General features: G+C 42.5%; 1 protein-coding gene across 1 annotated transcript in view; it reads left to right on the top strand.

Moving 5' to 3' along the window:
• The first annotated feature begins 12,966 nt into the window (after positions 1-12,966).
• Positions 12,967-23,604, top strand: part of PRICKLE1 (prickle planar cell polarity protein 1) — a 63,968-nt gene continuing 53,330 nt past the window's right edge. Inside the window, exon 1 of the mRNA XM_072033975.1 lies at positions 12,967-13,195. The gene's annotated coding sequence lies outside the window, so the exon portion shown is untranslated. The remainder of the gene's footprint in view (positions 13,196-23,604) is intronic.

Below are 23,604 nucleotides of genomic sequence, written 5' to 3'. Positions count from 1 at the left end.
GCATCTCCTTTATCACTGTTTCTCATTACTTTTAGTGACCAAACTGCAGAGATATCTGTTGCGCTCACAGCTCAATACTCAAGTGGTAAAACCAGCTAACAAGTCACATGAGAGGCAAGCTTGAAATTTGGCCTCAGTTTCTGGGACAGATTATTGAAGTTCTTAGAAGCTGTGGTTTTACTGATCAGTTATAACTGGCTGCTGGAGTTACCCCAGCACCACTGAGAAAACGAGGTAATAAATTAAAGCAATGTATTTTTCACCCCTGCATATAGGCGTAGAATGTGGATCAAATTCCTTGGATGAAAAGTGCACAGCATGACATGAATGTTGTGGGTTAGGACAAACCCAGAGGTGTGTGCAAAAGATCATGTACCCCAGAGAAATTCACTTTTGAGGTGAAAGTGAGCTTTAGGTTTGAAGTTAACACAAGACAGTCGCCTTTCACATCATGCAACACACTCAGCTCCTCTACAGCTGTTTAATGCTAACCTGCTGGCTCTCTGATGTTACAGCATTACACAGCTAAGGAGGAGTCACCAATTTGTGAGAATACATTCTACATAGTCAACGCTATAAAGCACAATGAATACTTCCACATGACCGTGTTTTTTAAAATTACTTCCAGCCTATTGGGTAAAGAATGAAGATGGCATAGGTGGGAAGAAGTGTTGTTGTATGACAGATTACTCAGATGCAAAGCATCTTTATCGTTTATGAGACAATGAAGAGGTAATGTGCCTGAAATGGCCTGCTGCAACAAAAACACTCAGGTAACACAATAACCTTATCTGTAATAAACTGTTCTATGTCAAAAAAAAACATTGCATTGTTCCAGGGGGGTTGAAGCTGAATGGCATACATTTACATTGCCTGAGCTGTCAATACTGGAACAATAAAAAAAAAATCAAATATTTTCCAACTCAAAAAGTGATCAATTCCCATATAAGGAAATTAGATGTTAAAGCTATTTTCACAGATAAAGAAGAATTGATCACAGACTAAACATCACTGATAGTTCCGATGTAAAAAAAAAATATAACAACTGCAGTTTTTTACATGAAAAAGTATTTTCAAGAGTCTAAGTCAATAACATTTGAAGTTTGTGCTTTAAAAGTTTTCTAAAAACTAATCTGCAAACATCAAGCCAAATGCATTGAGGAAAAGAAGTTTTAAAGTGCAAAAGCAGGAATGATAAGAAAACTTTTAAAGAAAATTTTCTTGGATTCTCCCAAAGGCCCACAATCATGAAAGAAAATTGGTTGAATAGCCAATATCGCTTAGAAGGGCATGAAAAGCAGCTATAGAAGCATAAATTACGCATGCAGGAAAGGGAAAGCTAATTGCAAGTAATATAAGTCAGAAACAAGCAAACAAACAAACAGTGAAAAGACACAAGGAGAAAACAAAGCCCAGAAGATTTACAACAGTACGTCTCTTTTCAGATGGTTGCAGCTCCATCTTCCTTCATCCTTCTTAATTCCACTCCCCCTGTTACCAGCATATTTGGCACAGGCACAGACTACCTCTGGCTGTGTCCAGCCATGGCAACTCCAATTCAAAGAAGATATTGAGAGGCTGAAGGAGTCAGAGAAGAGCCACAAAACTAAGTCAATACAAAAGGACCTCAAACCTATTTAGTTAAATAAAAAGAGAATGAAGGGGTAGTTTGACCAGCCAACAAACTCTTGCATCAGTAACCAAAGGAGGACTCACCAGCCTAGATGGTAAAACAAGTCCAATGGCTACAAGATTAAACTAAATCATTTTAGGTTAGCAATAAGACAATTTTTATCATGATGAAACCCAGTGTTTCAAACAGCCAGTGGAATGAATCACCCGGTATATTCTGCGGCATGGGTTGACTTCCAGGTTCAACTGCTTTTTCTCAAAAGATAGGGTCAAGTTCAAGTGTTAACTGATTTCAAGGAAGTCTGTTGTCTGTATGATCCCACACATAGACTGTCTAATCACTATGGTCTGCCCTATCCTTTGGTATCTGGGAAATTATGAAAAGTATTCAGGCAGTGGAGGTCCTCGTGACATTCAAAGCAAAGAATGAGGAAATCCTATGTGAAACTAGGCTGAAACATTCAGGACAGCAATCTAGAGACGGCTGCCTTAACTTATGGGTAGAGAAAATGGAGAGAGAGTGGTTGCCTGTGAAATAAGAGTAACAGTTAAGTAGTTCACTACTGATGACTAGAGCAAAAATAGGAAAAAAAAAAAATCAGGGGATATTGCAACGATCTCAGTAGGCTCTAGTTATTGTTTTATCTCGGAGGTCAATCTTTATGTGTTTTCTTCAGTCACGGCCCTAGGGATGGCATTAACATCCTTACATCCTTCCTTATTGCTGTAGTTGTCAAAGAAATTGTACCTATGTTATTTACATCTTTTCACCTCTGGAGGTCCAATTAAAGGACTTTTTGATGACTAGGACCTTGCATGAGAAGCATGAAGACCCACACGCATTTCAGGCATTCAGGAGCAGAGCCCCAGAGAGCAGAGCTCTCCACCATGGTAGTGTATAACCAGGAATCCAACAGCGGCTTTCCAACACCTAAAGGGGGCTACAGAAAAGCTGGGGAAGGACTCTTTGTCAGGGGGTGGAGTGACAGGACAAGGGGTAATGGCTTTAAACTAAAAGAGGGTAGATTTAAATTAGACATAAGGAAGGAATCCTTCACTCAGGGGGTGGTGAGGCACAGGAAGAGGTTTCCTAGAGAAATTGTGGATGCCCCATCCCTGGAAGTGTTGAAGGCCAGGCTGGATGGGGCTTTGGGCAACCTGGTCTGGTGGGAGGTGTCCCTGCCCATGCCAGAGGTGTCAGAGCTAGATGATCTTTAAGGTCCCAAGAATATTTCAGAATGGGATTCATTTTGTCAGTTGTTTCAAGTTCTATCTCAACTGTTTCATCTCTTCCTCCTCGAATAGCACACCCTCTTCTGCTCACCTTCCACCACACCTATCTGCTGCATTGATGAAGGGTCACTTTGCATGCTGATGGTGATCCACCCAAAAGGTCAGCCTTTTCCATTTGAACAAAATTCAAGAGGTTCAGGAAAGCAAGGCCAGCAAATCTGTAGCAGTGAACAAAGAAGCACAGTTCCTACGCTACTGCTCTCCAGGCAAAATTCTGCCTTCACTGTAGCACAGACAGCTCTCGTTGACCTCAGCAGGAGCCGTGGGGGAGTATCTGAGGGCAGTGTGTCCCTTTGATTTTTACCTTGGATCAAGGAGAGAGAAACTGGTTATTCCAGGATTGCCAGATCCAAACTAAAGGAGAAAACATACCCAATACTTTATATACATTTTAGACATGCTCTCTTATATATTGCCTTGCACCCTGTATATCATTTGTTTTTTTTCCTGTGATAGGAGCACAGCAATAACTCTGTGCACCCTAAGGCAATCTCACAGAGGACTATGCCAGCAAAGCTCAGCACAAATGAAGCAAGCTAAATCCTTATTTCCACTCCTCCAGAACTAGATGAATGGGCTTAACCTTACATTCTGTAAGTAGTCCTCTCAGAATTAAGAAAGAAAAAAAAAAAAAAAGTGCACATTTCTCTTCCATTCAATTTCTGTGAACAGTAAATCAGAATTCAGAGAGCTCATAATTTTTGCTGTTCCCTCATGAGGGGTTGAAAAAAACAGTTATGGACACAGCATAGCTATCCTAATTTTTGTGTGGAATGGGGTCTGTTAAACAAGTGCCTGGGTCCCTGCAGGTAGCTCCTGACAATGACACACACAACAGCAGAGGTAGGATGTGGGTGGTATGTCGGTGGGGGGGACCTAACAAAATGTCACAAAATGAGGTAAAAATGAGAGCCCGCTCCTCCTCTAATCAGCTGTCAGGTACATGCCTAAGCAATTTCATGAATGACAACCTGAAAAATCATCTGGATTTAATCACTTAAGTTATCCCTATGGCTCTCAGCAGCTCACTCTTAATTTTTTTAAGGTATCCCACAGTGATTATCTATTATTTATTTAATAGCTTCTAGTTTAAAGTGCTTGGCTAAATGACAGACCTAGGATAAAATAATTTCACTGAGTAAGAACAGGGGAATAAGGGAGAGCAAAGCTCTTCATTGCGGCAGCCAAGGCTGTACCACCTCTCAGAAAGGAGTGAGACGCACGAGGTTTGGAAGAGCCAGCACAAGGTACTGAGTGACTGTGCTGCCCAGGGACAAGGGCAGCCCTCAGCAAAGGGAAAGGCCTTGATCCTCGTGCTTCAGGATGCTCACACAGCACAAATTAAATAGTCACCAGTGAAATAAGAAACAGTGCTGGGAAGGCAGATTACCTCAGGTCTCCAGTTGTGCTGTCTCATACCTGTATTTCCTTATTCCTTCTTGATCCTGCTCCCTTTTTCACCTTCCCTGGTCAAAGGAATGGTTACTTTCCTGCCCAGCACCCTTGCTCTGTTTCTCCAGCATGTTTTTTTAGGTCATTCCTCTGCAAGGTAGGAGATACAGATTTTAAGTTATGGATGGAAGAGAAGCAAGGGAGCTACATCTCGGGGCAGTGTTCTTGTGATCAGACCAACATTCAAAAGATGGAAACCACCTTCTCTGGGTGCTGCAATGTGGATCTGGACTAAACGTATGTCAATTTGCATGCATCCCTTTGATTTTCTAAGCAAAGGCTGTCTTTAAGAAAGTACCAACAGCAGACATATTTTCCAGTGTGATCTCTTCACTGTTTGCAATGTCTGCAGTGTCTTTGACCAAGTCTTAACTTCAAAACTATATAGATTAGGAAAGAAATTGCTTTCACTTAACAAATCCACTTCCTCCTTCTTTCCCCCTTTTTATCTGTTTTCATTTTTTGTGTGTGTTTTAGATACATTTGATAAACCATGAGTGAAGGGTCATTGAGATACTGCAGTGGTTTGACATTGATTTGACAAGTACTGACTACTCCTGACAAATTCCCCATTGATTACATTTGAAGATACAATTTGGCCACTAGAATAAAGAATAGAGACTTTGTAAGACACCTTTGTGGGTGAGCAAATTCCTCAGATCAGTTCGGTGAGAAGAATTAAAAGGGCCCCAACTAACATAAGCAAAATATTGTTTTCTAAGTATGAAGGAAATGTGCAGAAAGATTTTACTAAGTCCTGTAATTGTTGCACACAATTTTGCGTGCATTGACTCAGGTTTTTTCCTTTGATGAGATTAAATGTGCACAAAATAAATCATGTTGCATTATAGGGAATCTCAAAATAATCTGAGGAGTCAGACAGTCCTGAGAAAATTCCTTTCCCAACAGTTTAAAATGACCAAATAATTCAGTGTGAATTTGCCAAATTCTGTTTCACTGACTCCAGCATTTAGATTTTCTGGAGTTTCTGTTAGATCAGGTTTAACTGTATAAAATGCATGCAAAGAAATGTAAGGCATATTTAGCTGACAAATCAGAAGACTTGACATATTTTCATGTCAACCTTGACAGATAGATAGGCAGTGCCTGAGAAAATGACACCTACAGAGGAACAAGGATGCCTTTCTACATCCAGAACCTCAGCCTACTTAATCGTTGACACTTCACAGAGGCAATTAATATACAACGAGCCTTTCAGGATGGAGAACGAAAAACTACGAAGATTTGGCAACACTCCCCTCTCAGCAGACCTAGAGAGAAACTTGGTTCTAAAGGGAGCTGTCAGGCCTGGAGTAAATTTTGTTGTGACACTGCAGGGAAGAGAATAAACCTGAAAAATGGATCAGTGCTTAATTACAAGCTGTTTGGGTTGCATCTTCAGTGAAAATACTTAATATCTGAATCTGGCAAATACTGGGGGAAAAAAAAAGAACAAGCATTCAAATTTTGCAAACATTTCTGATTTTCAGAAATGCTGCTCACTCATTATCCCTTTCCCTTCTGTTGGATTTCTGGCTCTTTACCATCTCTAAAAAACATCCTTTGATATATTTACTTGCATGTTTTATGTTGCTGTGAACTCCCATGCTACCAAGTTTAACAACTCAAATGTTTTCTGAAAATGCATTTCAAAGTCATTTTAAATTGCTAAAGGAAGCAGAATTTTAAATTTGTCTGCACACACGCTAGCAGCACAGCTCTTTTACCCCACTTGGCAACACAACCAATGTAGGGCGGTCTGCTACATGGAATGGAATTACACGGAATTTGAATAATGAATATCGAACACTGAAAACAAGATATGAATATAAAACATGGATGGACTGCTTTTCAAAAACTATTTTCAAAATTTACTTTCAACAAACATTGAAGACCATTCACTTGTTGACACTTTATGTAAAGACCCAATAAAATGTATTTTGTCTAGCAGAGAGGAGACAGAAAAGAAATACTTCTAACAACATTACCATATTGGTCTAACATTAGAGGTCTAGCTAAAATGTCATTTAAATCTGAATCTCTTTGCCCTTATGATTAAACAAAATAAAAGTTATTTAGGAAAAAATGGTGATGGAATACATTTTCTCTTCATGTGTGTGTATATTATTTGCAAACTTTGCCTTTAACAGTTCTGAACTGATTGCTACAATATATGTTGTTGAGTCAAAAAGACCTTAGAAACTATGAGGCAATTCATACCTAAATCATAGCCCTAATCATAACTGAATGCATATTCCCAGTACATGAATTTCAAATCTATCTAAATATTTGCACTCTGCATATTACCACACTCATCCTATCAGCATCAAAACAATGTCATGTGAGGCTATTATTCGTAAGTAATAGATGCAGTCAGTTACATAGCTTGAATAGTGATTACGGCTAGAGAAGTTTCCATTCCTGGTGTTGAAAAATCCCCTTACTTGATCAGTCCTTTTGAAATATTTTGTTTATTTGAAAAAGAAACACAGCTTTTGCATTAATGACCTTCCAGTTTACTTCTCCAGATGGAGGAGCATTTTATTCCTTTATTTTTTTTAGCATGATAGTCAAAAAACACCAAACCTTTCAAGACAGCACTCACACAGTTTGGGGATCAGGCTTCACTTTTGCCTGAGTCCAAATGACTGACAAATTAATTTATTAAAAGTGGTTTTGATGGAGATTAATGCTTATATTTTTATTGATTGATAGGGATGCTTGTTCTAGGTATATTACATTACTGAAGACAAAAGATTTTCCATTGATTAAAATGTCTAGCGGGTCAGGTCCTTTATTCATGGAGGCAATAAATCAATTAATAAAGTCAAAACTCCATAAAATTTGCAAAGCCAAATCCTTACATTAGGAAAAAATTTTTCCGTGCTAATTTTGAATCTAGATTCTGGATTCTACACTTAGAATGAAATAACACAATTAAGCTCAAGATAAATCTAGCATGGGGATTAAATATTTAAATTGTTTTTAGGAATGTGTTTTACTCTTTGTAACACACTGATGGGTTTGTCACATAACAATGGAGGAGAGTAAAAACTACAATCGTAACAGCATCCCTGCTTCAGACAGAAGTAATGCATGGGGAGAAATAGAAAATATTTCAGGCAGCAAATGTCATCTGTGTCCCCACACATGAATAAGCTCTAGCAGATTACACTTTTGTACAATCACTACTCAGTGCCTCAATCAGGATACTCACATTTTAATTTCAATTTGATTTAATTGCAAGAATTGTAATTTCAAAAGAAATTATCAGTACAGAATCCAATAGTATTTTATCTTAATTGCAGCTTATTCTTCATGTCATCTATTCTTCTCTGAAGATGATGAATAATTGATTACATGATTTGCCACAATTATTTGATGAATAATCAATGGGATTCAATCAATTTGTTTAGCGATTTTACTTTGCAATTTACATTTAAGTAAAAGATTAAGATCTCCTGCACAGTTAAATAACGAACTATGTTTAAATAACGTTAAAAGTGTAACACAGCGAAACAAAAGCTGATCGAGTTAGGGTTTGGTTTACACCAGTGTCATTATGGAGAAGGAAAAGGACAAATGGTGTGGAGTATTATACTTCTGACACCCTGGCTTCTCAAAGTGGAAATTTTAGGTAAATCAAGTTTATTGGCAACATCACAGGTCCTTAACAATAAAAAGCACTTGTTGCCTTCTATCAAATCTTTTCTATGTAGTGCTTATAAATATGGGTTGGTCATATGAAATGGCTCATGACCAAACATCTCAGTGCATGTGGGATCAGACATATGCTCTCATAACTGTTTCATCTCTCATAGCGGGGACAACAGAAGGCTGTTCACTCTTGTTATCTCCTGTGCAAACGGAAACGCCTCCAGGCAATGAAATGGCCACATTCCTGGGGAAAACGCTGTGAAAAAAAATCCATGGTAGCCTCATAAGTGTGCAGGTAGGAGTCTAATGCCTAGCAGTACTGGGAAACATGCTCAAAGGCCACTGGATTTCTCAGCCTTCATCTGGAACTAGAGAAATGCAGGGAGTTTTGGCATTATCTCTTGAACACAATTAGATTCATCTGAGACCACTCCAAAGGCAGAGTACAATCATCCACAGTTGGACCAGGAACAGAAATGTTCGGATGCCTTCCAAGAGCTGCTCCAAACATCACAGCAGCTAGCAGGGCTGACTCCAGCTCCGGTGGGAAGGAGAACAAGGCACAACAGCGGATCTCAGAAACACGATGGGGATTACTTACATGTATTGCAAGTGAAATGTTGTTCTTTTCATCTCAGTCAAATTGCCCATTTTATCCTAGTCCAGAGGAGATAACTAGGCTAGAAGAACTGACAGAAAAGTCTGTGATCAAAGGCAGAGCATGAAGCCTTCAAATAAGAATGATATTTTAGTCTGGGCAGGGAGGACAGAGAGAGTTAGGCAACTATGGAGGATGCCTGGGAATGAAACCCATAAGGGACTTCTTTTAGCAGGCCATGCAAGGATTCAATCGACTTTTAAACAGAGCTTATGAAGGACCATGTAGTTGAAAAAGTTTTGGAGCCAAGGGATAAGGCCAAAGCAAACAAAAAAAGCAAAAAACCAGCAGAGAGCTCTTACGCAGAAATGAAGGACTATTGTAAAAATGAGCCAAAAAAAGGAGATGGTGTAGCCTGAAACAAGACATGAACTGGAAAACCTGAGAACGCACCCCCTCTCCAAAATGCAGGCCTGCATTCCAGCTTTGTCCTGAATCCCCACCAGGATGAAATTCCTTCCCTCTCTCCATGCTATACCAAGGCTTATGGGGGAAAAGAAATCCAACCGGGATGATGAGATGGAGTCCTAGCACTCCTCCACCTATCCCTGCCTTGAATGGCTGGGGACAAGGTTTCCAACGAGCCTGCAAAGACCACCCAGCACTTGGAGTGGGTTTGATGGAGATTGTTGGGACTCCTGAGGACACAGAGGAGGAAAGTGGTGTGCCTGATAAGGCAGTGGGGAAAACAACCCTCTTAAGCACTGACATTCTGAAAACTAACTATTAGCACTGCTTCATAAGACTGTTTTTGAGCCAAATCTATACAGCTGATAAAGAACATATTGCTAGGTATAAGCCAAAGAAAAGAGTTGGTTTGATAAGAATCAGCATTTGAAGGCTTATGCCTAATTGCTTCAGGCAGACTACATGACTTGATTCTAGTTAAACTGGCCCAGAAGCATCCAATGCAGAAACAGAACAAGGTGTTCTCAATAATATTAATAATTGATGTGCTTCTATATAGCTTTTTGGACAAAAGGGCTGCACAAATATTGTCTGTGCCTTACAGGTCCCATGTCATGCAAGACAGTTATATTCTCTGCATGGAAACAGGGAGACCATGGCATTCCTACTGCTACTTAGAAGTAAAAATAGGAAAAATGGCCATTGTACCTATTGTGAGCTCCCTTCCTAAAGGCACATGAAGAAATAAAGAGAAAGTATAAAATCCAATGTACAGCGTTGCAGAAAGAGAGCAGCAGTTACAGCATTGTTCTTCTCCAAAAGTCCCCAAATGAACCCAGAAGCTGACCTTCGCTCACACCACTGCAAAAAGTTAAAACAAAATGAAAGAATCCAATCTGATCTGACAAATAAATAAATAAGTAAATAAATAAAGCCTCATCCCTAATCTGATGCTAATTTTGTTCTACATATAGAGTAAAACCACCGTGTAGGCACCTGTGGGGTGGCTTAATGCCAGTACAAACCCACTATGCTTCACTCAAACTCTCCGTCTCGAGGGATGGGTATTTCCTATTCCCCCATACTTTAACTGCTTTGGTAACTAGACATGTTTAGTCTGGCCTGTGTCATCTGTAGTGGCTGAATCCAAACTCTCTGGATCACAGGATCACATAACAATTAGAGTTGGAGAGGAAATCTGAAGGCCATCTTGTCCAGCCATCTCTTTCAAGCCTCAAAGCTACATCAGTGCTAGATGGTATTTCTGCTACCTAGCTAAGGAGCTATTCTTGTGCACCCACCTGCAGCTGCAGTTGTAATTTTCTACATGTGATTTACACAAGAAGGGTTTTGTGTGACTTCTCAGCTATCAAGGGTCAGCTAGTCCTTTCAGATCTGAAAGCATGGGATACCTTAAGGGTAATAAGAAATGCTAAATGTAGTCACTGGAAGAGGCAAGACTGGAAAAGAAAGTCTTATGGATTGCTCTAGGCATTTCCTTCTGGGGTACCTGTGTGAATCTACACAGATACTTTTTCCTCTTAGAAATCACACAACAACTCTTCACACTTCACTTTTTAAGAAAACCTTCTGCAACATAGGCTAAAAATTGCATTTTTCACATGAAATTCATGATAGCTGAAGTCAGCACGACTTTCTAGAGAAAAATCCTAAATTTGGAACATATTTTAAGATATATTTTCATATGTTAGATAAGTATTGCCCAGAGTTCCATGCAAGTCAGAGTTTCTACTATGTCAAGGTAACAAAACTGGGACTCAAGCCACTTTTAAACTTGCTTATTGTCAACTTAGATATCTTTTCTTGCATAAATATTTATGAAATATTCAACAAGAATTTAAGACAGACGAATAGCTATTTTAACCCAGGGCCTCTTTTCTGTGCAAGCTTTCCTTATAACGTCTCTCAACCCACGGCAGTAGACTCCATCTTCAAATTATCTGGACTTCAGGTCAAAGAAAAGTGCCTCCAAGCAAAAAATGCAAACAGTACAGAAGGTAAGAATGCAACAAATCCAGGGGGAGCAGAGCAGCTCCCACAGAAAGTGCAAAAAGTTGTTTGAGAATATCATATCCCCTTCCTCAGTACTTGCACTTCTGGGTTGCATTTCTTCCCTGTTGTTGGTAGGGCTATGAGTGTATTTTCTCCCCTGTAAAAACACAATATCCTGTAGGTCCAAGAGAACTGTTTCATCACAGCTACAGTTGGTAGCTTGGACACGCTTTATTTCTGTCCCTATAGTGAGAAACAGAGCAGGCTGTAACACTATTAAAGCAGTTATGCTGGATTTGCATTGCAGACAAGGCTGTAGAGTGGGTAAATTACATTACTGTAGCAAACTTCCCAGCCTACCCATATGGTTAAGTAGAAACTGAGGGTTTATAGCTTAATTAGAGGCATTTGTGAGTGAGGATCAGATAAACAGATATACAACTTAAAAGAGTGCATTGGCCATAAATTCTTTCATTCCAGATTCAGATCTGCTAATATATGACTGTAAACACCTCTGACAAGGTTATTTAAAAGCCAAGCAATCTTATTTCCTATACCTTTGGAGCTTGAAGTGGGAAGGAGTAAATGACGGAAATCATGTAGTGCTGCAAGCACAGCCTAAACATATTTAGATCTTAGTGATAAGAGCTACAGAAATGCTCGAAGAGGTGGCATGGAAGAGCACGGGACAAAGGACAAGCAGAAGCAGAGCAGCAGGGGGGTGCAAGCAGCTCTTTTACCATCTTTGCTGTCCTTTTCTTTATTCCTTCCAGATTATTTTTTTTTCCACATTTCTGCTTGGTCCTTCATGTTTTCTCCTAAATTATAGGAGACATCAGCATTCAGTCTGATGGAAGAAGTGACGGAGACCTCTGCTAATGAGGTGTCACCTGCCTGACCAAGTGTCTTTGCTTTCTCTCCGACAACGTCCACGCAGACGCAGTCTGGAGGTGCTCGTTTTCAGACTTGGTTAAGATTTAAAAGGAGATGTTGGACTGTGCGCTGGTGATGCTGCATGCAGACGGCGAGGAAGCAGGGCAGAGGGGCAGGGTGAGAACTGCCGCTGAGCCTTCCCAGGCGCTAAGTGGCTCTGACGCTCTCGCCTGCCATAAACTTGGAGCCTGGGGTCGCGGGCTAAGGCAGCTTCCCGTGAGGGCTGCGTTTCTGTTTCTTTTGCTACAGAAGGCCGGCTTTGACCAGATTGAATTCGAGATAATACACTTACTCTCCCAGCACAGGAAACCCAAATGTGCTTCAAGACACGAAGGGAAAGCTGTCATTTCCTAACCCCGAGCCATTTCTTGGGTAGAGGCGAGAGAGGCGCTGCCGGCCGGCCGCACGCGTCCCAGCCTTGGGGAGAGCCCCTGTGCCCCCAACACCACGGGTGTCTCACCAGGCGGGGAGAGCTTGTGACCCCAGCACCCCCTCATCCACCATCATCTGGCGGTGGCGTCCACCCAAAACCCCACAGACACCACCGCTGGACGGCCCCTCTGCCGCCCATCCTTCTACGGGGCTTGGGGACTGCGGGACCACTGCAGAGCCACGAGCAGGCTGCGGGTGACCGAGGCAAGCTCCGGCGGCCTGAACGGGGCCGGGGCTGGGCAGGACGGGACCGGGAAGGGGACCGGGAAGGAGCCCGAGCCCCCAGCCCCGAGCCCCCGGCCCCGGGCCCCGAACCCGCGGCCCCCGAGTCCGCGCCCCCGGAGCCGCCCCTCTCCCCGCCCCCTCCGCCTTGGCCCCGCCCCCCGGCTTTTCCCGACGGCGATTGGCGGGCGCGGCGGGCGGCAGCCAATGGGCGCGGCGGAAGGCGGCCGCCGCCGTCCCGGGCGCGGAGCGGCGGAGCCCCATTAGGGCGGGGAGCGGCGGCGGGCAGCGGGCACTCGCGGCGGGGGCGGCCGGCGGCGGCTCGGCTCGGCTCGGCTCGGCTCGGCTCGGCTCGGCTCGGCTCGGCTCGGCTCGGCTCGGCTCGGCTCGGCTCGGCTCGGCTCCCGACGGCAGGGCACGGCACGGCACGGCACGGCACGGTCCCAGCGCGCTGCCTCCCCCGCTGTCAATGCGGGCGCCCCGGCGCCGCGGGAGGTAAGCACCGGGCAGCACCGGCACCGGCAGCGGGGGGCGGTGGTTGCGGAGCGCCCAGGGTCCCGCCGGGACCGGCCCGGGGCTGACAGCGGCATCCCCCGGCGGCAGCCGTCCGGGGTAACCCTGCTGCCGGGAGCGGGTCCCGTCCCTTCGCAGGGGCACCCGATGACTTTTTTCTTTTTTTTTTTTTAATTTTATTTTTTTCTCCGTTTTTATTTTTCAATTTTTATTTTTTTCTTTTTTAAATTTTACTTTTTTTCCTTTTATTTCCTTTTTTCCCTTTTCCTTTTATTTTTTTCCTTTTATTTTTTCTTTTCCTTTTTATTTTTTTCCTTTTTATTTTTTCTCCTTTTTACTTTTATTTCCTTCACCCTTTCTTTTTATCCTTTCTCCTTTTCCCTTTTATTTCTTTCCTTTCATTTATTTTCCTTCCTCATTTAACGAAAATCCATCAGCTCCCCCCCACCGGGGTGCTGCGAGCTCCGTGTCCCCCCATACAACTTGTCCCCCCTCCGCTGCGGTTCGTGGGGTGCGCGGGGCACCCTATAGGTTACCGCCGGTATCCTACACCTTGAAGCCTATAGGGGCGTCGGGGGGCAGCGGCCCCACAAGTTGGCTGGTTGCGGTGCTGGGCAGGCTCCGAGCGGTGTGCCTTGCGTGGCAGGCTGCGGGCTGCTTTGGGACGGGTTCCTTTGGCTTTCGGACGAGCTGCTTTGGCCCCATGAGCTCTGGTGGAGCACCGGGATGTGCTGGTGGAAGGCGTTTGGCCCCTCTGAGCTGTGGTGGAGCAGCGCAGGGGGTGGCGTTGCTCGGATCAGGGCAGGCTTGGAAAGAGGAGGATGGCAGGGATGCTGGCTGCGGTGACAGATCCTCTTCTCCTGAGCCCCAGCACCAGGACAGCTTATGGGGCTGGTTACCCACGGGGCACGGAGCTGCTCCTGCTGGATAACAAAAGGGGCTGCGAAGAGCGAGCCCAGATCGGTCATATAGGAACGTTACCGTCGGCCGGGCAAGGTGTGCGAGCGGGGACCTTACAGGGTTAATAGCTGAGCTATTAAGATTGGAGTCAGATGTGGGTAAAAGCAACAGGAGAGTCTGGTTTTTCCCTAATATCCTGTACTATGATAACTCTGAAGAAGGTAATTGTTTAGGGGAAAAAAAAAAATCTGTTTCAATTTAAGATTTATGAAGCAAGAATAGCCTTACGTAAACACCAGAATCCTTTTCTTGTTTAGAAGGGCAAGAAATGGCCAGAAAATGTCAGCCCAGCTTGAACGTGGAAGAGCACAAACTATGCGTGGATTTTCATGCGCGTGTGCAGGAATGCTCCTAATGGCACTTCCCACCGGTCCCCCTGCATCTTACGGGGACAGGGGCATTAACAGGGACTCGTGGAAAATGGCTTCTGTGCTTTATTTCTCTAGCAAACCGGTTCTTTCGAGCACTTAAGGCATTTGGGGTACACGAGCAGAAGACAGCAAGTGTCCTCCGAAGGAGGAGAAACGGGGCGCAGGAGGGGGGAGCCGGGTTTTACTTCCATACCTAATAAGTTGGGAATGTAAATTTGTATACACGACGGAGATCTGAAGAATGACTTGGCACACTAATGACCTGGCTTTTCAGAACTTCAAGAGTTTGGTCTGTCTCCCCCTATGGTTATAATAAGAGATTAAATGCACTTGGCATATTTAATTAATTAGCATATGAAAATCAGATGGCTTTGACTTTGTCATTGTTTTCCTGTGAAACTTTTCTATGCTAATGAACGTCTACGTTTTACAGAGGAATTTAAATGGCTTTGGTTTGTATTATGCCTCTGCAGTTTGCTTGGACCCCTTGTAATGCTCCAGCCTCTGTATCCCAGCCAAAAAACCCTTTCCCTTTGTAACGTGGCTCTTGCATAATGCATTGTCAGCGGCTGCTGTGTGCCGCTTCTGACAGAGCGGACCGAGAGCTGCACTTCGGTGTAAGGGCTCTGCCTGCTCGGGCGCTGAGCCTCCTCGTTCCAGAGGTAACCAGATGCGATGGTGGAGGCCCTGTAAAACAAACAAGCTGGGGTTTGTTTCCTTTCTGCCACTACGCTGTCCTCCTGCAAGGAGATCCCTGCTGGGGCTGAGAGGGGGGGTTATAAAAGAGCATGCTCTGAGGCATCGCTTCTATTTATTTTTATCATGACAGTGATCCCCAAGTGCTCCTAGGAAACTTGTTCAGTGATCTTGTATTGCATTAAGAATACTTGATGATAAGATGGGTGCGTAATGACCAAGTGGCTTGTATCAGTATTAATTTCCTCCCTTGTATCAAGGATGAAGCTCCAGTTTGGCCAGCACTGTTTTCTCTTCATGCTTTCTTAAACAGAGGTAAACTCGAGGTTAGCTCTGTCCTCTCATATATGCTCATTGTAAGCCCTGCACGCCTAGGTCCTGCTCCTGGAAGTGTTTACAGAAATGAGTAGCTTTTACTTGTAAGCCTGAATTGTTTGGATTAAGAGTTGTCTAATGGGAAGAACCAGCTTGGAGAGATATAATGCAGCAATCCCTCATCTTCCCCCTCCCACCTTATTGCTGAAGAGTGATGGGAAGAAACGTGTTTTACAAGTCATAGCACACTGAAGTTGTGACATTTCTGGCAAAAATACCAAGACAGACTATCACATCACTTCACAATTTGCCAAAATTACATGTTTTTTACAGAAACAACTCCTTGGCTGCTGCTTCGCTATCAGAAGGATGTTTCCGGTTACTGAAGCAAATTTCTCAAGTGATCTGCCATGATTCTTCGTGTCTTGTTTGTTTATGTTGTGAACCAAATACGTGGCCCTTTTTTGGGGGAGGAAATTGAGCAAACGATCCCCATGTGAGCTGACAATTCTCAAGCATATCCTTGTGCGAGGGGATTTCTATTTTATTTTTTTTAGTGCACAAAATGAGTGAAGTGCTCAGGCACAGGAGGCATGAGCCAACACAAACACTTCCAGGATTTCTTAAATATCTGCAAATGGCAGCTTCTTGCTCGTTCACCTTTTCTTGGAGCTCTGCCTGGAAGGCTAACTTCTTGAAAGTTCTTAACTGCAGCCGTAAGATTGGTGAGCTGCTCTTCAACATCATTGTGAACCTATCGGGCTCAGAGTGTTTTTCTAGCTCGTACACCCGTGGTAGACAGCCTCCCAGGCAGGCCTTTCATTTCCAGTGGATTACGCATCAACAAAAGCTGGAAGTGTGTTATTTCAGTTGTTCTGTACTGAAGTCATGTACTCCTGTCTAAGATTCGTGTTAGAAACATTGATTTATGGCACCCAATAGCTCGTGCTGTTCAGCCTTGTGTGCCTCTCTCCATTTTCCTTCCCTCTGTGCCGCCCCCTCCTTCGCTCTCCAGTTCTACCAAGTTGGCTGATAAAAATGTTATGGAGTGGGCTTATGGATTTATACCTGCTACAGTTTTACTTGGTTGCCCTCTTTTTTATCAGAGCAGAGATCCCACAGCTTGCAATTACGGTCCTTGACTTCACCAATTCTCTTTCTTTTGAAATGTTTCCAGTTACACAATATTGGCTTCGTGGAGCAGCCACATGCCAAAAAGCATTGCCAACTGCCTTCCAAATATTGAAACGTGATTGCTTTGCTTTTTGAAAATAAATTTTGTTTCCTGTGATGTTTTTATAATCGCTTTTTTAGCTTGTTTGCTGTCTAATCTTGCATCCACTGGCCCCAGTCTTAATATTATATGACCTCCGAAGTAGGTTTCTCTGATGGCAATGCACCAAATTCAAAGTCTAATCTTTGTGTTAATGTAGCATATACGAAAGCTCTGGCTTCTCCCAGGATTTGATCACTGATTTGTATAATTGCAACCAGCGTGATTAAAAATCTGCATGTCAATACCGTGATGCTTATAACAAAACCTACAGAAGCTTTTGAAATGGGATGATGTTAGTCCTTAAAAAAGGAAAAAAATGAAGTGACTCTGTCTAGGTTTCTTCATTTCTGAAGGTGTTTGAGTGTTCTCAAAAGGAAGTAACAGATGCAGCTATGAATATAGCAACGTAGGCTTCAGGGCTGCACCACCGTGCTGGGTGGTACAACTCTCCATCCATCCTCTTGTGCTGCAAGAAAGCTGCATCTTCTCTCGCTAGCCTTTACGCCTGCATTTTTCGTTGCAGTCACTTGAACAGTGCAACTGAATTTCTAAAGATATTCTAGACAGATACTGCTATGCCCCTCCTCGAAGCACACATCTTTTCGGTATTGCTCCCGCGAGGAATATAAACCTCCTTCAGCACAAGCCCTACAATTTTTCAGCTTTTCCCATTTTACCCTCCCATGATCTCTTCATTAATGGAGTACCTGTGTGACGGGGATCGTGCTGGCTCAGCAAGAGCCTGCCTAGCTGCACAGGCACTCTTGCTCAACCAGCTGAGCTCGCTGGCTAGTCAGACACTGCCCTCACCCATGGCCCATTTCTCTTGCAACACAAATGCATGGTAACCATGGTACAAGTTTAAAGCCTCCTTGCACTTTCAAGTGTGGATCGACTTGTCTAACCGCAGCAAAAGCCGAGTGGTTTCAAAGTACATTAAAAATTAGTGCCTGATTAGCGAAGGTGTTTTTTAAAGAGCTCTTTTTGTAACCCGGTGCTGTAGTTAATAAACCAGAAGTTTGTACGTGTTTGTGTAAAGAAACTGCATGTGTTTTGTGTGCTTGCTTACCATGAAAGTATTTTGACTTTATTTTGGCCTTTTTCCAGAAGTGTCATATCTTTGCAGGTTCGGTATTTCTGTACAAAAATACAAGCTGAGTTAACAATTCAAAATGTGAATATTTATATTCTTCTAAATGAATTTTATGAAAGCATTGAAGAATTGTCTGAACCTGGTGTATTTGCATCTCTCAATGCAGACTGCCGAATGAATTATGCTAGGTCTAGAACCTCACTGGTGAATTGCAGATGTCTTTTTTACAGAAGCATACATATGGCTTGCCGAGAGCTTTGAACTGCTTCCTCAAGCTTTGCTCATCAGAAAGATCACATGGATAAAGTCCTTGTGAGTTTTTCCTGTCTTGTTTGCAAAGCATGGTGGATCTGGGCGATAAATATTGAGTTCCCATTCACCCCAGTGCTGAAATGAGTTAGTTTTGTGCATATGGAATATGGGAGTAAGATACACAGAGGATAGGTTTATATTTAACAAAAGTAGTAGTTGAAAATGAGCGCAAAGGAACTTATAAGCCTGAACAGATTAGCAGGCCAATAGCCAAGGAATGTCTTTGAGCAGTGCCAAACATGCAAAATGCAGACCAGGCTCTCATCTGTATGGAGGTCCTGGAAGCATGCTTTACCTCCAGCCTTATGAGGATGTCACCCAGAACTCAGCTTTGCTGTCTTCTCAGCATTTAGGTGTGGGTCTGGATTTCCACAGGTGTCTACTGTGAGATACCACTCACAGGAGAGCAGCGTGAGCAGTCACATTTTGGCAGCCCTTCTCCACAGCCTGGGTCCCCTTTGGCATTGACCAGTCTTGGGAGGGTACAGGGAAGGGAGCTGAGTACCAGGGTGAGGATGGAGAGGTTGCCTCCACCTGAGGAGAGCACCCCTCTGTGATAAGTGTGAGCCTCAGATACTGCCTTTGTAGTTAAATAAGAGCTGCCAAAAAACTGTTGAAGTGCACTCTGCAAGTGGGGCACAATCTAGTTTGCTACTTGTGAGCCCCATAAACACTGAGCCTTACCCCAACCCTACAGTCAATCTGCTTGGACAATTTTCATGGGGGTTTTCAGGTGGTATGAAGCTGTAGTTCAGTGGTCCAGCCTATCAGCCAGTTTCTTTCTTGGTTTATGATTTTCCTGTTATGTAAAACTGATCTTCTTGTGAGACACCAGCTCTTCTCTCTGTAAGAGTAGCTGCTGACATATTGAACTTGAGCGTTGTAGGAATATGATGGAACTGAAGGGACCTCAGTGACATGCAGTCATCAGTTTTGTTGCTGCATGTTTATTGATTTTCAGATTTCTTTGCAAAATTTCCTCTGACACGCAAAACTCTATTGTCTAGTTCTGCATCTGCCACCTTCTCGGCTGTAAGTTCAGTGGGTTTATTTTCAATGTCTCCCTGTCTTTCTTCTCTGGCACTATCTGTTTATAAACCTGTCTGATATATTAGTTGCTAAGCATGTCTTAATGTCTTGGACTTGAGTGTAAAGAGATACTAATATGATGGAGACTCTTTGACTGTGATATAGTAGCACAGAAATATATTTGCTTACCTTATTTTCAGAATTGAGGTGATACCAGGCTGCTGTTCATTTAAGGGTGTGGTGTTTTTGTTCTTTTCTTTGTACAAGTCAGTGTTCAACATTTAAGCACTAACTCCAAAACATTTCAAGTTGTATATTCAAGAGCATAGGCGTTTGTTCTTGGGTCTTTCTCCACCTTCCCACAGCCTCTGGAAGTAGACTAATGCTTTGAAAGAACATCTCTCATGGAAACTAGCAGGCAGATCTGGAATTATGCGATAGGTAGAAGCCCTCCTTCTTCGTCCAGTCCTGTGCATTTACCTTCTTCCTGCTTTCTGTTGCATACTCAATCAGTCAGTCAGGACTTGATGCCAAAGTGGGAAGACAATCCAGACTTGCTTTTCAAAAGGAGACTTCTGGCGTGTCTTTTTACTGGAGTGCAGGGAAGAACCTAAACAAGTATATGAGCTGTGGCACTGGTTGCGCACATGAATGAGGGTGGGGAAAGGGCATCTCCAAGCTGGTAGTTACAGTCATACTCTGGCAGTGTTGGGCTCTTAGCTATAAATAACTTTAATTTTGTATTAAGATGGCACCCCAATATAGCAATGAATTCAGTCTGTATTCCCTATGGAAATGCTCAAGCTATTTCCCATGCAGCTGAATGGTTATGCTGGCATGGTTCAGGCAGGGAGCTAGCGTTGGGTTGAAAAAATATGGTGTTTTGGAGAGTTTCTTGTTTCATTTTGTTTAAGTGGGCTTTCTAAATCAATGTAACAGTTGTTTTAGTACGTGAAGTTCCTCTTTAATGACCTTGGCAAGGATCTCCCTAACTGTGAGCTGCTGCCTCAAGAAATGATGATAAAGCAGTAGCTTCAGTTGTGCCATTGGCTCCCAGTAGGTCCAAACCATGAAGGTGTTCTGCCATCTCTAAATTGTTCAGTACTCTGTCAGGCTTGACTTGTAAGTGGTACTGGCTGCTCTTTCTAACTACTGTAGCACTGGTTATCTGAAAGACTCTGAAGGATTTGGGGAAGATTTTATTATTTTAGTTTGGGTGTGAGTAATTTAGGCACCATTTTCTAGTACTAGAAATCATTCAGATCCCCTTCCTAGTTTCAGGGAATGGAAAGTCTGTTCTTCACAAAGCAAATGGCCCTGTCCTTACTCTGCAGAATATCAGTAGGAAAATATAAATCAAAAATGTCTGTCAGAAAGCAAATGTAATACTTATTTCTAACAATTTATTTAAAAGCCAGTATAATGACTGGGTTTCTGACTTCTTAATGTCAATCCCAGGTCTTAAAAAGAAGAAGGGGGGGAGAGCTGTGGATAAACTGCAAGCTCACCACCACCGCTACCCCCAGCTAGAGCCTCTTTGCCTGCCTTCACTTGTGTACTCTATTGGTTTCACAGTTCATATACTTGTGTTTTTTTAAAAATCTCCCCCTGCACTCTGGTGGGAAACATGTCTGCAGTTTCCTTTTAAACACACAAGGCTTGATTCTCCTCTCACAATGGCATAAATTGTGAAGAACTCCACTGAAATCAACGAACGTAAAGACATGTAAAATGGGGTGAGAGAAGAGTCCAGGCTCTGGTTTCTATTTTTAAGTGAGTCTGGGTAACCTAAAATTGGTCAATGTGCCACTGTGACTTTATTTTGTACGTATCAGTTGCTATACTTGTTTCTCTTCATACATAATGTTTCATTTTCATATATAATACATTACAGCTAGTAATCAAATCATGATGCACGTTTCTTTGATTTAATACCTCAGTATTACTACATCAACTTTGGTAGTTAATAATCAATATGCATGGTAAAGTACTTACCTTACCAGGGTCAGACCCTACAAAATGTCTGGAGCGTAACTGTATTTCTGTGCATGTCCCAAAGGAACGACAGGAGTGACTATGTCCATACATCTTTAATTTTTGTTGTGGTTTTATATTCTCATCTGTGAACCTTGTTCCTTGTTATCTAGGTTCAAGATACTCATTCTACATACACAAAACCTTTTCAGCTGTTTTTCCTGTGCTCGTGAAGTGTTTGGCTCCATTCTTATGTTTTGTACATACTCAAGAATTTATTTTAACTCCAAATTTTCTCTGAACAGCTAAGTACTTGGCAATAAACCTGGAATATCCACACACAATTTCTGCCATTGCCTAAGTTTGGGTGGTTGTTAACATTTGTTTATTTTTTTGGCAATGGGTTATGGTCCTTAATTACCATCAGTAGTCAAATAACTGAATGAGATTATACAGCAGTGCTGTAAAAACTGTTCATGCTAGCTATGATCTGTACATGTGTGGGTATCTTTGAAAACAGTCGCTGCATTCATTAACCGGTGCAACAGACTCCAACCTTGCCACTATTTAGTTTCTGAAATTAATGCAGTATTCTCTACCTAACTGAAACGCTGCTTTGACTGCCTCCTTTTTATGGTTTAAAAAATAACACGAAATGGTTGACTCCTATAACGCGTTCTAACTTGGAGGAGATCTATTGGCTCACTTGAATTTTTGAGTGAGTCGCAAACTGCTGATGGCCACAGGGAAGTCTCTTTAAACTTGAAGAATGGGGTAGGCTTAGCATATCACTTAAACTTTCTCTAACATGGTGATGGGAGTGAAAACCCTGTGGTGTTTAGCCTCTTCTGATGTTCAGTCCTTAAGCTTTCCTCTCCAACTTTAATCTGCACCCCTCTGCCCCCCAAGGATGTTAAGCCCCAGTAGCTTGCTAAACCAGTGTATGGTGGTGTTATATTGGTGAGGTATCAAGTCGAGAAAATATTTAAGAGCTGATGCTTCTCACCTTTGTTCTGGTAGAGCAGTCCTTGTTGTGGAAAGGAACTGACACTCTTCTGAACGCAGAGATGTACTAGATGTCTTCCAGTGGCAGGTCTTGTTCTTTTCTAATCTGATGGCTTTGAGACTCATTTTGGCATGCCATTTTTAGAGCATTTTTAAGCTCTTCTGGGACTCGTTATTTTGGGGACTGTAGTTCATGGCTGGAAGAGACACCAGTTTTGGTGGAATTTTCAACCTATGAGCTGCAAAAGTTGTCTTACCAACTTTGTGGATGAAGCAGCTTCCACTGAAAAGGTTCAGGAGTAGAAGAGCATCCTTCCAGCTTTGAATTGGTGTCAACCCCTGCAACCAATAAAAAGACAGTATCACATAATAAGGTTGACTAAAGTCTCTGAAAAGACTTCATCCATCTGCTGTGTGGGGAAATGGGTGACAGAAGACTTGACCTCAGGAAATGAAGATGTATTTAGAAAGATGCAGAACTTGAACTTGTTTGGAGAAGTTGTTTCCATAAATACCTAGCTGATGGTACAGTGCTTCTGCAAGACAGAAGTCTACTTTAGGTTTAGAGATGTTTCCAAAGCAAATTTTAGGAAGCAGTCTTTCTAGTATGTAATTCTAGAGCCATTTGCTTGCAATCTTGGTTTGTATGTAGGTATCGTTTAAAGATCATATATATATGACCACTGGATAGGTTATGTGTTTATTCCAGGCAACTTTTTTAAAGGAAAAATGCAAAAAAATAAATAAATAAAAAGCAAAAATGTGTAGGATCAGGAGCACATGGCACTTGAGTCATATTGCTGTTCAGTTAGAGGTCATCTATATGCAAAGAAGGGGAAACCCTCTAAATAGGTTTAAAACTCTATTATAATATGTAAGTGTTAAGGACAAAGACATTCATGGGGGGGGGGGGAAGAGGGGAACAAAGCAACATTTAAAAAAAAAATCCAATAGATTTTAAACTTTGTTTTCTGACTCTGTGGCCTTCTAAGGAAAAAAAAAAAAAAAAAAGATTAAAAACTGGTGTACTGTGTAATGTATATATAAAAGATACATTTCTTGACAGTGTTCCAAAACTAGTGTTTGAAGACTTTTGTAACAATGTCTAACAAGTAACTAGTAACCTCAGCTTTCTCTCCTGTGAATCGGGTCTGGCCTTCATGTCCTAGTTAGCTTGCTTTGTGGTACTGTATGGCATAGATATAAGAAGGACATCCTGCAAAATAATTTCCAACTTTCTGACTGATGTATGCACACAGCCTGGTACGGGTATGGATTTCTCCCTTTAAAAAGTCAGAAGACATGAGCCTGTGCATGCCCACCAAACAGCCTTCTATTTAATTTTAAAAATGATCTTTAG

Source organism: Anas platyrhynchos, chromosome 1 (genome assembly GCF_047663525.1).
Source record: "Anas platyrhynchos isolate ZD024472 breed Pekin duck chromosome 1, IASCAAS_PekinDuck_T2T, whole genome shotgun sequence".
Lineage (NCBI taxonomy): Eukaryota > Metazoa > Chordata > Aves > Anseriformes > Anatidae > Anas > Anas platyrhynchos.
The sequence above is the reverse complement of the archived record's forward strand: the minus strand, read 5'-3'. Positions and strand labels throughout refer to the sequence as shown.